At 49.0% G+C, this 15422-nt stretch overlaps 1 long non-coding RNA gene across 1 annotated transcript; it reads left to right on the forward strand.

The window, feature by feature from the left end:
* Positions 1–364: 364 nt before the first annotated feature.
* LOC146765571 (uncharacterized) lies at positions 365–9840 on the forward strand. The gene is made up of 2 exons (XR_014949949.1): positions 365–6676; positions 8176–9840. It is a non-coding gene; the product is annotated as an uncharacterized LOC146765571 (long non-coding RNA).
* Positions 9841–15422: the final 5582 nt, after the last annotated feature.

Consider the following 15422-nt stretch of genomic DNA (forward strand, 5'->3'; position numbering starts at 1 on the left):
CCATTAATTGATTTTATCAGATAATAATTTCTGAAATATTAGTCCAGCTTCAAAATGGTTCAGGTTCCTCATTTCCACCCAAACAGGGCCCCAGTTATCCCAGAACTCTACAAAGGGACAAAATCCTGGCTGAGTGCTCCAGCTTCATTTCACTTTCCTTCTTTTCACTTCTGCAGACAAAAATCTTCTGCAGGTTCATTTCTGCAGCCAAATCCATCCTCACCATTGTCCCAAAATCCCAGGGAACAGCCAGCAAGCAACAAACCCCATTCCGTGTTGGGGAAATCAGGAATGGCCCAGGATGTGGGACTGGGGATGGAAGCTCCCCAGAGAGTGAGATCGCTGCCAAAGCTGCCCCGGAGCCCAGGGCAGCTCTGCCCACACAAATCCTCAGGAACTGCACTGATCGTCCTGTGCCCGTGGGAGCCTCAGGCTGTGCTTCCTCCTCCTGGAGATGAGAACACCTAATCCTTGCGTTGGGAAAGGTTGGTGCTGGTACATTCAGATCCCACAAATCCTGGCTGCTGGGCAACTCCAGGGTGGAGATGGGTGGGACCAACTTTTCACCTGGAATTCTCCTGTCTCCCACCATGCCAGAGTGCCCATGCAGAGCCCCTGGAATGCAGCCCTGGGAATGCTCCATTCCCACTGCCACTGCTGCATGGAAATCTCTCCAGCTCTCAGGATGAACGGATGTCTTTATTTTCCAAGAACAGATATTTTTATTATTCCTTGGAACAGGGGAGGCTGAGCAAGGCACATACCCAGGATCTGCTGCACTTTGGATCTCATCCTGCAGTGAATTCACCTTGCATCCATCCATAGATCCATCCATTCATGGATCCATCATCCATCCCTGATCATCCATCCATCCATGGGTCCATTCTTCCCCCAACCCCTCTACATCCATCATCCATCCATCCATCATCCATCATCCATCCATCCATCCATCATCCATCCATCATCCATCCATCCATCCATCCATCCATCCATCCATCCATCCATCATCCATCCATCCATCCATCCATCCATCCATCCATCATCCATCCATCATCCATCCATCATCCATCCATCCATCCATCCATCCATCATCCATCCATCCATCCATCATCCATCCATCCATCCATCCATCCATCATTCTGGGGACAGATTCTCCTCTAATTCCTGACCCAGAGGATGCCGAGGCCTTGGCACGGGTGTCCCAAAGAAGATTTGGATGCTCCTGAATCCCTGGAAGTGTCCAAGGCCAGGTTGGAGCACCCTGGGATGGTGCGAGGTGTCCCTGGGGATTTGACTCAGATGAGCTTTTAAGCCCCTTCCAACCAAACCATTCCAAAATTCCGTGATTTTAGTTCAAGTTCCATTAATTTTCCCACCTAAACTCACATTTATTAAAAATCTATGTTTTGTTATGCATTTCCCTTTTTTGGAAAAAGAAATAGTGCCCTAAAAACATTGAGGGGTTATTTTATTATGCAAAATTTTGATTTTTATTTAATTTTCACATCTATGAATGACACAGGGACCAAAACGTGTTTGCTCCTAAAGCGCTCCTGTCAAAGCCGTAGTGCTGGAATTATTATTTAGTGATTATTTCAGTTGACAGCAGATCAGATATGGTGAGAAATGATGTCATGTGCGTCATTTATGTGTTTGCTGCTATTCCAGGAGAGCAATGAGAAGTCAGACTGAAAAAAAAGTAAATTAAAAAAAAATTTTAAAAAACCCCACCAAAATACAAATACAAATACAAATAAAAATACAAATAAAAATAAAAATAAAAATAAAAATAAATAAAAATAAAAAATTAAAATTAAACCTAAAAATAGAAATAAAAATAAAATAAAATAAAATTAAATTAAATTAAATTAAATTAAATTAAATTAAATTATAAACCATAATAGTTTTTTTTCATAAATTAAAATTGCCATTCCCCAAAGATCTGAACATCTCAAAACTGCAGAACCACCAGGGGGGCTGATCTCTGCCATTCCAGCAGCCCAGATCAAGAACAGGGATTCCAAACCAAAACCACAACAATACTCCATGACCCTAAAAGCCTCCTTGCCCCAAGAACACAACCCCAGAGCACAGGGAGGACGCTGAGGATGCAAATCCCAAATATATGGGGAGAAAAAGTGGAGGAAATGGGGCTGGTTTTGTGACTCCCTCCCCGGATCTGCACAAAATTGATTTGTGGGTGCCTCACAAATTTGCAAAGAGTTGCAAGCGTTGTGTTGGCGAACAATGGCCCCGTTTCCCAAGGCCCCGCTATTATTTTAAATCGTAAATAAAAATAGTGGCGTTTCCTCACGCTGGAGAGCCCGAAAACTGCATCTGGGGAAGGATGAAATCCTCTTCTGCAGCCCTACAATGATGATTCACAGGGCTCTTTCCACCCTCCGTGACAGAAAATGGGAATCTGAGCAGTTTTTTTCATTTAAAAGGTCTCATTAAGCCCAAACCCAAGCTGCTCTGCCCCATCACGGCCCTAACACGTCAATCCTAATAGACCCTCCCCGCTGTGGGGTGCCTTTGGAGGACATCAAAAGGATCCTACTGCTTTCCATCCTTCTTTTTTCCCAGGAACATCATTCCAAGGCCAGGGTTTAGCAGGAATTAAGGCTGAGCTCGCATTCCTTTATCTGCTGGGGACACTCCAAGATGTGCTAATGTCCCACTGAAGTGGCAGCGCTGACACTGAGGAAAATCAAGGATTTCTTGGCTCATTGCTGCTGCAGGATCATCTCCATCGGTCCCCATCCTCTGTCCTTAATTAAAAGTTTCTTTCCTTTAATAGATGCTGCATCAGTGGGGCGTGCTGGGCTGGATTTTGATTTCGGGGTCATTTGGTTGGTTAACGGCCCTTTGGAGATCTCTGATGTGGCTTTTCCTGCGTATGCAGCCCATAACAATTCGTCAAGGGTGTGCTGACACCAATTTATCTGGGACAGAGCTGGTGGCATCCCCACGGCCAGAACTGCAAAGCTCTGCCCGGTACAGCTTCACCTAAACACTGCTGCTCTGCACGGAATTCCAAACGGGAATTCTGTCAGGAAGCGGGGCTGGATTTATTTAAGAAAACAGGTGATTACAGAGGATTATCAGCAAATGAGGGGCTGTGAGAGGGGACATTGAGGGGACATTGAGGGGACATTGAGGGGTCTTCATGTGTCCCTGCGTGCAGAGAGATCAGAGAGGGGCCAGGCTCTGCTCTGGGGCCCAGCAATGGCTCCAGAGGCACGAGCAGCGGCTGAGCCCAGGAATTCCCCCTGGAGATGAGGAAAAACTTCCTTGGGCAATGCCTGAGCCCTGGACAGAGCCCAGAAAGGGCTTTTAGGGGTTTTTGTTAGGTTTTTGTTGTTGTTTTGGGTTTTTTTGTTTGGTTTGGATTTCTTTTTTAATGTTGGGGGGTTTTGTTTCTTTGTGGTTTCTTTTGGGGGGGTTGGGGGGGGTTCTTGTTTTGTATTTCTTGTTGTTGGTTGGTTGGTTGGTTTTTTGGGGGCTTTTTTTGGGGTTGTTTTGTTTTTTTGGTTTTTGGTTTTTGGTTTTTGGTTTAGTTTTTGTTTGGTTTTGGTTTTTGTTAAAAAGGAGTCTCCTCCCGGGGACATTCCAGAGCCACAGGGACACCCTGCTGTGCCCTGAGCTCTGGGATGGCCCTGCTGGAGCAGGGAGTGGCACCAGGGATCCCACGGGATCCTCCCAGCCTCACCCATTCCATGATGAAAAACTGAGGAGGGAGCAGCAGATTCTCACTGTAATGACCCTCTGTCTGTGCAAAGACCCGTTTGGTGAAAAACCCGTTGGGGAAAAGATGGCCTGGAAAGCAAAACTGGGAATTCTTTTCTTTGTTTCACCCCTGTCTCAACACCACTGAACGGTTTTAAAGGAGTGAGTGCTGAGTGGTGCTTTTGGTCCAGACAACAGCAAATACAATCCCTGTCTTCAGCAGCAAAGCTTCTGCACGTTTCTCCAGTTGGAAATATTTTGTTTTCCCCTTTCCTGGCCTGTCTCCCCACAGCAGCTCCTGCTTGGAATTCCCATTTGTCATTTGTGCCATTCTTGGCTGCAGAATCTCTGAGGTTTCAAGCCGAGGATGAGAAACTTGGTGGTTTGGGGTGTTTGGATGTGAAAACCAGGGGGGATTTTCACTCTGTCCTGCAGCGTTCCAGCTCTCCTGAGCAGGATTTATATTGGAATTAAGCCACCAAATTCCAGGGTAACTCTTTTTTTTTTGCTTTTATTTTTATTTTTCTGCTTGTTCCTGCTGCCCACCAGATCCTGCAGGATAAAAGTTGAAGACGGCAATGCCTGAGAGCAAACCCAGGGTAATTACACAGCAACTCAGCCCTCACACCACTTGTAAACTTCATGATCTGGTACTTTTATAATGTATTTATAACTCAGGGAAAATGCCTGACTAGAGAGAAAAACCCAGCAATTGCACACTAGGCAATTATGGGAATGAGGGAAATGAGAGATTTCCAAGAAATGCTTCCTGTTTTCCTCCTGCGGAGATTTCACTGGGGGAGCTCCATGTCTTGCCCTCCCTTTGTCAGCTCCATGGAAAGAAAAAGTAATTTATTGACAAGACAGTATAAAATAGGAGCTGATGGAGCCTGATTCAAACACCCCACTTGGAATTCAGCACCTTGCCCATTTTCCTATGGAATTTCTCCTTTCCAAGACTCCTAAGACATCATTACCGTCCTTGTTTATGGTAAATTTGGGAGAAAACTGCCAAAGGGGCTCCTCTGCAAAGCAGATTCAAGTGGCCCCACCCCCAGCTGGTTCAGGAAAATATTTCCTTGGAGAGAAGTGGAAAAAACCTGTTTATTTAACAGGCAGAGCATCCACCAGCACAAGAAATGAACAATATTAAACAATAAAACCTCTCCCTGTTCTGAAGAGATGACAAACTCAGAAAGTCCCTCCCCGGGCTGCAGCTCAGGTCACTCAGTCTCTTATCAGTCCCTTATCAGTCCCTTATCAGTCCCTATGGTGCTGGAAATGCCATGGCCCAGGGCGGACCCAGTGGGCCACAGCTGGAGCTGCTGGTGTTCAGTCCAGAGCAGGTTTGAACAGTTCCAAGAAAAAGAAAAACCACAGTCCAGGGAACTTCTCTGCCTCAGTGACCTAAAACTAACTAAAAACAAAGGAGAGCTCTGTCTGTCTGTGCTGCAGACAACACAGGAGCAGGAGTAGTGGAGAAGGAGTGAGTGCAGTGCCTGAAAACAAACTTCATGCTTCTTCCTCCCCCTCTTCGCTCTCAGAACCCGTCTTAAAGGTGCAAAACTTATTTCTGGGCTAAAGAGACTATCCTAGGTTTCAAGATGTGGCTGGGTGTGTGCTCTGTCCCACCTGTCAGAGCTGGGGCAGGGCTCTGCTGCTCTTGGGGCACTTTTCTTTCTCTCTCCCACAGCCAATCCTCCCTCCAGGAGATCTCTGCTGTCCATGGCCACTGAGTGTCCCTGCATGGCTGAGAAAATTCCATCATCCATGGGGAGATGCTGCGCCCAGGGGAGGAGCCAAGCATTCCTACCTGGATCCAATCTGACCTGGGAACAGCACAGCAGCCTTTGCCCCCTGCATTCCCAGAGGAGCAGCTTCCTTCCCCCTGCATTCCCAGAGGAACAGCTTCCTTCCCCTGCATTCCCAGAGGAGCAGCTTCCTTCCCCCTGCATTCCCAGAGGAGCAGCTTCCTTCCCCCTGCATTCCCAGAGGAGCAGCTTTATCCCACTGCATTCCCAGAGGAGCAGCTTCCTTCCCCTGCATTCCCAGAGGAGCAGCTTCCTTCCCCCTGCATTCCCAGAGGAGCAGCTTCCTTCCCCCTGCATTCCCAGAGGAGCAGCTTTCTTCCCCCTGCATTCCCAGGGGAGCCCAGGCCCATCTCCCCCAGCCCTGGAGCTCCAAGGAAAACTCCCCCCTTGTGCAGATCCTGCTCCAGCAGAAGCACAGCTGGCACTGCAGGAGGGCTGAGCCCCCCTGGGATGGGGCTGAGCCACTCCCTGACCCACAGGGGACAGGGCTGCTCGGACCCTGACACTGCTTTGGTTGCACCATTGCATTGGTATTTTTAATTTCCCTAGTAAAGAACTGTTATTCCTGTTCTCATATCTTTGCCTGAGAGCCCCTTAATTCCAAAATTACAATAATTTCGAGGGAGGGGGTTTGCATTTTCCATTTCAGGAGAGGCTTCTGCCTTCCTCAGCTAACACCTGGCTGCTCAAACCAAGACATGGACAAATGGGGATCCAAGCATCACAAAGTCTCCCCGGGACAATTACCCTGTTCCCTTGAAAGCCTGGCATTTGAAATCTGTGAGGGATTCAAGCAGGATATGGTTGAAGTTATCTTCCGGAAGCTGCTCAGGCTGTTTCTCATCCAAATAAGCACTAATGAAGGGCTTGGTGATCATGCTAATTATTCCTAATTGCTCCCACCTCACAGATGGGATCTTAGAAGTGAGGAAGGAAAGAAGGGACAGATCCAAAGGGGCAGAGCCTGGGACACTTTTCTCAGAGGAGAAATCCCACACACAAGCAGGGATGATATTTTAAGGACTCCTGTGGTGTGAACACAGATTTGTATCCAAGCAAATCCACATCCTGCGCTCACATCCCACTGCTGGCACTGCCTGGAGTCACTTCCAAGGTGGGATTTTCCTGTAGCCCAGGTAGGTGGGAGCTTGGATGTCAGCCGTGGAGGTTCTGGCTGTGATATCCACTCTTGATGAGGGGTTTGGGAAAGACTGAGAGAGTTTGGGATGTTCAGCCTGGAGAAGAGACGCTCTGGGACAAAATAATTGTGGTTTGCAGGGCCTGAAGGGGCTCCAGGAGAGCTGCAGAGGGGCTGGGGACAAGGATGGAGGGACAGGACCCAGGGAATGGCTCCCACTGCCAGAGGGCAGGGCTGGATGGGAGATTGGGAATTGGGAATTGTTCCCTGGCAGGGTGGGCAGGGGCTGGGCTGGAATTCCCAGAGCAGCTGTGGCTGCCCTGGATCCCTGGCAGTGCCCAAGGCCAGGCTGGACACTGGGAGCTCCTGGGACAGTGGGAGGGGTCCCTGCCATGGGTGGCACTGGATGATCTCTTATGTCCCTTCCAACCAAAACCATTCCATGACTCTATAAAAACATCCAGCAATGAAATGAGTTGAGGTTGGAGATTTCTAAGCCTGGGATTAATTTCTCTGGCACATTTGGGCTCCAGCCACATTTGGGTCAAGGCTGCATCACCCCGGTCAGGGTCTGACCGTGACACTGGAGGGGAGGGCTCCTGTCCCAGGTTTAAAATCCACGCTGTGCCAGGCTGCTCTGCCTCTCTCAGGAAGCTGTGGGCACCTCTCAGGGTTTGTGTTCTGGTCTAGAGCTCTGGGCTGGAGCCTGCAGAGCTGCTGCTGTCAGGGTTTGGACCATCTGCCTCTTCCCAACTGGAGACACTGCCTGCTGCAGGAACCAGAGCCCAGCCTGGGCTGGTTTCAAGGTTTCCAGACACTTCTGCATTTCCATGGCAATGAAAGCCTTCCCTGTGCTCCTGAGCTCTGTCAGGTGTATCCTGTGTTGGTTCAGTCATGACCCAGCGTGTGAGTGACACCAAAATCCTCAGAGTCAGCCTCCAAGAGGAGCATTCTGGAGCTCAAAGGGTGAGAGCCTGGCTGAGCCTGGCTGGAAAATGGGAAGGAGGATACCTGGCAACATTCCTGTCCAATTAAAGCTAATTTATTGTCCATTTTTCTCCTCGTTGCTGCTCTGTTATTAATTGTTAATGTAGCGGTGCAGTCACTGCTGTGAGAGGAAAGGCTGCTGGGAATGGCTGAGGGAAGGAAAATGGGAAGGAGGAATGAATGTGGAGAAGCTGGATCTGCAAAAACAGGGAGTGCTCGTGTCTGGCTTGGCTCTGCAGGCACTGGCAGGAAATTCCTGCTCTTGGAACAAGAGGGCAAAAGGATGGCAAAGAAAATGAAATCTGTGGGGTCACCAAGTTCCTGAATTATAGGGTTGTGTCCATGTGAAATGCTGGCAGGGAAGGAGAAATCCTGGGAATGTGAATTTGCCAAACCCTGTTTAGGACCCATGCACGGTTTTCCCTATAAATAGAAACAATTCCCTGCTTCACAATGAAACCCAAAAATGTTTTGCCTTTGGGTAATTTCTGGTTGCTTTTCCATCCTCAGTCCAGTCACATCAACTCTCCAGGAATTTTTTAATAAAACCCAGCACTGAGTACATGGAATTAGAGTTGGAACTTCCAGGAGATGGATAGAATTGAACTAAGAGAGATGAAGCAAAAAGAAAAGATGGTGAATATTTGAACTGGAACTTTGAGATGCTTCTCCTCCAGTGGATTAGCCTCTGTTGCCTGTTTTCCAGAGGGATAAACTGTTAAAATCCCACTGGATTGGGAAGAGGAGTCCAGGCTCTCCCAGTGAGTGCTGCCTGTGTGCTCACACTCACGAGAGGGCTCCAGGCTGGGATTTCAGGGGAAGTGAAAGGAACTGAACTCATGATCTCCCTGCAGCTGAGAATTCCCACAGCTCCCAAAAACCTCCCAGGCCATGGAGCCCAAACCTTTGCAGGCTGGGGCTTGACTGGGAAGGAAATGCCAATATCCAGAGCTGAAGCCCGACTGCAATCCCGTGTTTTTGTAATTCGGGCTCAGCTTACAGAGCCCTCAGAGCTCCCCTGGGCTCTGGAACCAGCCTGAGCTCAGTCCTGCAGCCCCAGCTCCTCTGGGCTCTGGAACCAGCCTGAGCTCAGTCCTGCAGCCCCAGCTCCTCTGGGATTCTGGAACCAGCCCCGAGCTCAGTCCTGCAGCCCCAGCTCCTCTGGGCTCCTGGAACCAGCCCTGAGATCAGTCCTGCAGCCCCAGCTCCTCTGGGCTCCTGGAACCAGCCCTGAGCTCAGTCCTGCAGCCCCAGCTCCCTTAGGCTCCCACTGCAGCTCCAGAGTGAGGGAAAATCTTTGGGTGAAGGAGTGGAAGAGGTTCCAAACCCAACAGAGCTGGGCAAAGGCAGCCCTGGCAGGTCCATCACAAAACCTGGGGTTCCAAAGCCTCTCCTGAAATCCAAAATATTTTCTAATTCAGAAAGGAAGCATAATCCATCCAGAGCTGTGCTGCACACCAGAGCAGAGCCAGAGCTGCCCTGACAACATCTGGCCTCCTGCCACAGCCTCACAACACCACTGCTGAGGCTTGGAGAGGTGACTCTGGATGTGTTTTTATTTAGGGGCTGCCCCGGGCCATGCTGTACATTAAGGTTCCATTTACAGACATTTTACAGAGTGTTAATAAATTTACAAAGTGTTAATAAGCAGGGGGGAATTGTTTGTTGGTGTTTCTGATGGAATCCAACCAGGCCAAACCTCCCCATAAAGGATCTCCGGGGCTGTGCCCAGGTGAGCTCATCAACCACGGCCAAAGCAGACACATCTGTGAGGGGGCAGGACATCTTTGAGCCATTAACTCTTTATAACATTGAAAAATGGGGCTTAAATATAAAATTTCTCTACAATATCAGCAGCCTGGTGTTTGGAGATCAACATTCTCCCACCCAGCAGAGCAACAGGGGCTGCAGGAGTCACTGGGGAGCACTGGGATTTTGGAAGAAGGTGTCCAAGGAAGGGACTTGAATAAATAAACTTGAATAAATTACTTTATTTAGAGCATGGCCATATTGAGGGCAGTTTCCCACCCCATGGCCCCGTGTCACTGCCCAGGGCAGGCAGTTCCAGCATCTCCCTGGTACCTCTACCATTATTCCAGTCCAAAATTCAAAAAACAGCCAAAGAAATCAGAGGTTCATGTGTGACACACAAGGGGACAGGAAATGACAAGTGCTGTCCATGAAGGTGACCAAGGGGAGGTGACACTGGGGTTGCAGGACACCTTCTGTCCCTGGAACTTTGGTGGAAGGGACTTGAATAAATAAACTTGAATAAATTACTTTATTTAGGCCATAGCCACATTGAGGGCAGTTTCCCACCCCATGGCCCCATGTCACTGCCCAGGGCGAGCAGTTCCAGCATTTCCCTGGCACCTCTCCCATTATTCCAGTCCAAAATTCAAAAAACAGCCAAAGAAATCAGAGGTTCATGTGTGACACTCCAAGGGTGCAGGAGGTGGCCAGGGGCAGGTGACACTGGGCTGCAGGACATGTCCTGCCACATGTCCCAGCAGTGTCCCCAGCTCAGGACAGGCGAGACCATCACAGCTCCAGGGAAATCAAGGCTGTCTCACAGGTCAGTAAATGACAGGAAACCCCTTTCCTGCCTTTCCTTTGCTCCCTGCCCCCAGGGAAATGAGTCTGTCCCTCTTCATTCCCACTCTGGATCCCAGAATCCCAGTGTTCCCAGGTTACAGCTGGGAATTCCTGCACAGGGAGAGAGATGAGGATGCTAGGAGGCAGAAAAAAAGGGAAACAGCCGCTCCAAGTTATCCAAGGCAGAGCTGTGCTGCTCCATCCTGCCATTCCCACAGCTCTGCTTTCCTGAAGTTCTTTTCCTATCAGATAATTCCATTTCCTTCTGACTCCACTCACATGGAACAGGAGCCCTTCCCTGGGAGAGGCTGCCCTTCCTTCCAGCTTTCCATGAAATGTGGTTTTCTAATTCTGTGCTCCGTGCATCTGGGAAGAATTTGGGTTTTGAGGAATTTTGTCCAGTTTCTTTAACTCTGGGAGATGGATGGTCCTGACTGCCCAACAGAGGCTGACCCATGCCAGAGTCACGGAATGCTTTCCCATAAAAGCAAGGCACCCGATGGACTAGAATGATCCCGTTGGAATGGGACAGATTTGGGGTTAAATCCACCCTCCAGTGCTGGGAGGGGCTCTGTGGGAAGAGGATTTGCAACATTTTCCTGCGTGAAATCTCATGGATCTGTGCAAGGTGACCAGGCAGAGTTTTTCCATGATGGATGAGGCCTTGGGAATTCTTCCGGAATTTCACAGCCAGGAGCTGAAGGTGTCTCAAGGATTCCTCTCCCACAGGGAGCACGAGCAGGAGGGACCTGCAGCAAACCCCACTGCTGGGAGAGGATGGAAAATATTTATCAGGTATCTCATTGTTTTTTCCTGAGACCAAGGCAATCTTATTCCCACCTAGGAATTCTCTCTCATTTAAAAATCCGCCCTGCCCAAGGTTCCTGAGGCCCCTGTCTGGCAGCTGAGAGTGTAATTAATGATTTAAACAGAGCACCGTGGTTAACGAGATTGAAGAACCAGAGTTGGCAGGCTCAGGTCTCCAGCCCTGCCTTGAGAGCATCGATTTTACACAGGAGAGGATCTGGGAGAGCAGCTCTTCTCCTGCTCCAAGAAAAGAGCTGGATTTCTGCCCCGGGAGCAAGAAGAGGGGTGGATTCTACCCCTAGGAGCAAGAAAAGGGTGGATTTCTGCCCCTGGGATCACAGAGACCAGCAGAGCCCTGGAAATCCAGAGACTGCACCTCTCTGAGGCCAGAGAGGGGTGGGAAGAGTTTTCCACCTGGAAAAAGGTGCAAATCTCCCCCGGAGACTGATGGAAAACCATCAGGGCTGGGAACATCTGCACCCCCAGCAGGGCAGTAACTGCATCATTCCTTGGGGTGAAATCCATGGAAACCAGGGGAAATTCCCTGGGATTTATGTGGGGCTTGGCTTGCTGCCCTCAGCCCTGTGTTTTGCTGGATTGCAGAACTTACATCATTTTTCCATGGGGAGGGAGGGAAGGAAGGAAGGAAGGAAGGAAGGAAGGAAGGAAGGAAGGAAGGAAGGAAGGAAGGAAGGAAGGAAGGAAGGAAGGAAGGAAGGAAGGAAGGAAGGAAGGAAGGAAGGAAGGAAGGAAGGAAGGAAGGAAGGAAGGAAGGAAGGAAGGAAGGAAGGAAGGAAGGAAGGAAGGAAGGAAGGAAGTTCCACAATTGAAAAAATGAACTTGAAAACACCACGTGCCCCTGGTGAGCCTGGTGAGCAGCTCCTCAGTGTGAATGAACTGAGGAATTCCAAATGCATACATGGAAAAACAGTCCAAAGCCTCTTGTCAGCCTCCATGGCTTTTTAAGGCAATCCCTGGCTCACATGCTGTGCCTGTGCCTGTCCTGCTTTGGAGGGCTGGGGCTGTCACCCACCCCCTGCACAAGCAGGAATCTCCTCCAGGGCCTGAAGTGTTCTTGGTTATCCTGTCAGTTAACTGCATGGCTGTAACTCATTCCGTGGCTGTGATTCCATGGCTGTAACAGCTCCATGGCTGCAACTCCATGGCTGTAACTCCATGGCTGTAACTCATTCCATAGCTGTGATTCCATGGTTGTAACTCATTCCAGGGCTGTGATTCCATGGCTGTAACTCATTCCATGGCTGTGATTCCATGGTTGTAACTCATTCCAGGGCTGTGATTTCATGGCTGTAACAACTGCATGGCAGTTATTCCATAAATGCAATAATTCCATGGCTACAACAATTCCATGGCTGTAACAGCTCCATAGATGTAACCCATCCCATGGCTGTAACAATTGCATGGCTGTAAATCCATGGCTGCAACAATTCTTTGACTGTAACAATTCCTTGGCTACAACAATTCTATGGATGTAACAGCTCCATGGCTGTAACTCAATCTGTGTCTGTAACAATTCCATGCCAGTTACTCATCCCATGGCTGTAACAATTCCTTGCCTGTAACAATTCCACTGCTGTAACAGCTCCACAGCTGTAACTCATTCCATGGCTGTAACAATTCCATGGTTGTAACAGCTCCATGGCTGTAACTCCATGTCTGTAACTCATTCCATGGCTGTAACTCCATGGCTGTTACAATTCCTTGGCTGTAACTAGCAGAACAAACCCTAATCCTAACCCTGACCCCTAAGCCTAACCCTGCTTCTTCTCCCTGCTTTGATCTCAGAACCAGTCCTAAAGGTGCAGAACTTAATATCCAGCATAAACAGAACAGATGACTGGGGATACAAGCATCATAAGGTCACCCTAGGACATACAGCCTACACACCTACACCCTAGACAATTCCTTGGCTGTAACAATTTCATGGCTGCAACAGCTCCATGGCTGTAACGACCCCATGGATGGAACTCATCCCATGGATGGAACTCATTCTATGGCTGTGACTCAGTGTTTTTAACTCATTCCATGACTGTAACCCCATGGCTGTAACTCACTTCATGGCTGTGACTCAATGTTTTTAATTCTTCCCATGGCTGTAACTCCATGGCTGTAACTTGTTCATGGTTGTAACTCATTCCATGGCTGTTATTCCAGGGCTGTAATTCCATGTCTGTAACTCATTCCATGGCTGGATTTCCATGGCTGTAACTCCATGGCTGTAGCTCACTTAATGGTTGTGACTCAATGTTTTTAACTCATTCATGGCTGTAACTCATTCCATGGCTGTTATTCCACAGCTGTAATTCCATGGTTGTAACTCATTCCATGGCTGGCTTTCCATGGCTGTAACCCCATGGCTGTAACTCACTTCATGGCTGTGACTCAATGTTTTTAATTCTTTCCATGGCTGTAACTCCATGGTTGTAATTCCACAGCTGTAACTCAATGGTTTTAACTTGTTCCATGGCTGTAATTCCATGCCTGTAAGTCATTCCATGGCTGTAACAACTGCATGGCTGTAAATCCATGGTTGCAACTCAATGAGTTTAATTCATTCCATGGCTGTAATTCCAGGCCTGTACCCCCAATGGCTGTAACAATTCTGTGGCTGTAACTCATTCCATGGCTGTAACCCCACGGTTTTAACTCCACAGCTCTAACTCATTCCATGGCTGTAACTCTGCGGCTGTACCTCAATGATTTTAACTCATTCCACAGCCATAATTCCACGGCTGTCCTGCCTCCTTCCTGCCCGGCACAGAGTTTCCTCCGAGCTGGTGATGTCATGGCAGCTAATGGGCTTTAATTGTGCCTCTCCACTCTGTAACAATCAGCTGAAAGCTCATTAAGCACCAGCCTGCGGCTGTTGAGAGCAGCGCTGGCTCCTCGCAAACCCTCTGGTGGGTGTAATTTTCCTTCAGAGCACAGCACAAGCAGTTTGGGGTCAGATCAAGGGTCCTGCAGCAGGGTGCTGGACCAGATCCAGCATTTCTGGACTGCAGGATGTTTTCCTTGACTGGAATTCATCCCAGGCAGCTGTGGGTGCTCAGGATGAACAGGGAGAGGAGGGAGATGGTTCTCCAGATTAATTTCCCCATTGGTTTGTGCCTCTGGGATGTGCTGGCATAGAATCAGAGAATTATTTAGGTTGGAAAAGATCTCCAAAGCTGACCAAACACCACTTACCAACTAAACCAGAGCCCTGATTGCTACAGCCGGGTGTTTCTTAAGGTTTTTCAAAGTTAAAGGGGGGATTTTGCAGTCAGCAACCTTAAAAACATTTCCTTTTGAGAATTTTTTTCCTGTTGTTTTTTGAATCCATGTAGATTTTTAGCACCCCAGTTGTGCCTAGAGGTTTCCCAAACACTCCTGGCTCAGGGAGCTCTTCCCCTTTATTTTCCTCTGCTGAAAGAGGGACATAAAAGGTGATTTCCCATAATCTGAAGAATCCTTAGAGAGAAGAGGGTCAGAGGAAGGACTGCATAGACCTGGGAACAAGGCAGGCAAATATGGAGCATCTGGAGCTTGCACAGGACTCCAGGAATATGGGAAGGGCAGGAAAGCCTTGGGACAAGTTACAAACAGTGAAACTCAGGTAGGGATAATGTGTTGTGCTTCTTCCTTATCACCCCACAGTGTCTGGGGTTGTTTCTGGTGTGAGATCTCTGGAAAAGGCCCTGGGAAGCCTCTGAGGGCTGGGATGTGCCCCTAGAGCATCCCCATGGACCAGATCCAGCATTTATGGGCTGCTGGATGTTTTCCTTGACTGGAATTCATGCCAGGGCTGCCCTTCCCTTGCTGAAGGCTGCAGGAGAATTCCAGAAAGGGCTCAGGACACCCCACCTGATGCTGGGCCAGCCTTTGAGGTGCTTCAGCCTGGACTTTGGGGTGTCCCCCAAGGGGTTTGGGAGATTTTGGAGCTCCCTGCTGGCACAGGAGGATGGAGAAACCCCAGATCTCCTTCTCCAGACTGGTTCCAATGAGTTCCAGACTGTTCCCAGCCAGGGCTGTGGGATATGATCCCCTCTAAGCACCTGGGCACACTACCCCACCCTGCTGAGCACAGAGGTGCAGCTGCCTTTCCAGCTCAACAAAAAATGTGGTGTTTGCCTCTCAACCAGACAACAGAGGAGAAAAATCCTTGGGAATGCAGAAAACATGGAATTTATGACAAATTCCCTGAGTCTTTAAGGTGCTGCCATGGCATCAACATCTCCCTGTTTGCCTGCCCCTGCCCAGGGATGCTCTGGGTATCAGGAAATGGCTACGGAGCCTCCTGCTCAGACACCCATCCCATGGACTGCTCCGTGCTGACGTGGCTAATTGGATTAGAG

The sequence above is a fragment of the Lonchura striata genome, chromosome 23 (genome assembly GCF_050655825.1).
Source record: "Lonchura striata isolate lonStrDom1 chromosome 23, ASM5065582v1, whole genome shotgun sequence".
Classification (NCBI taxonomy): domain Eukaryota; kingdom Metazoa; phylum Chordata; class Aves; order Passeriformes; family Estrildidae; genus Lonchura; species Lonchura striata.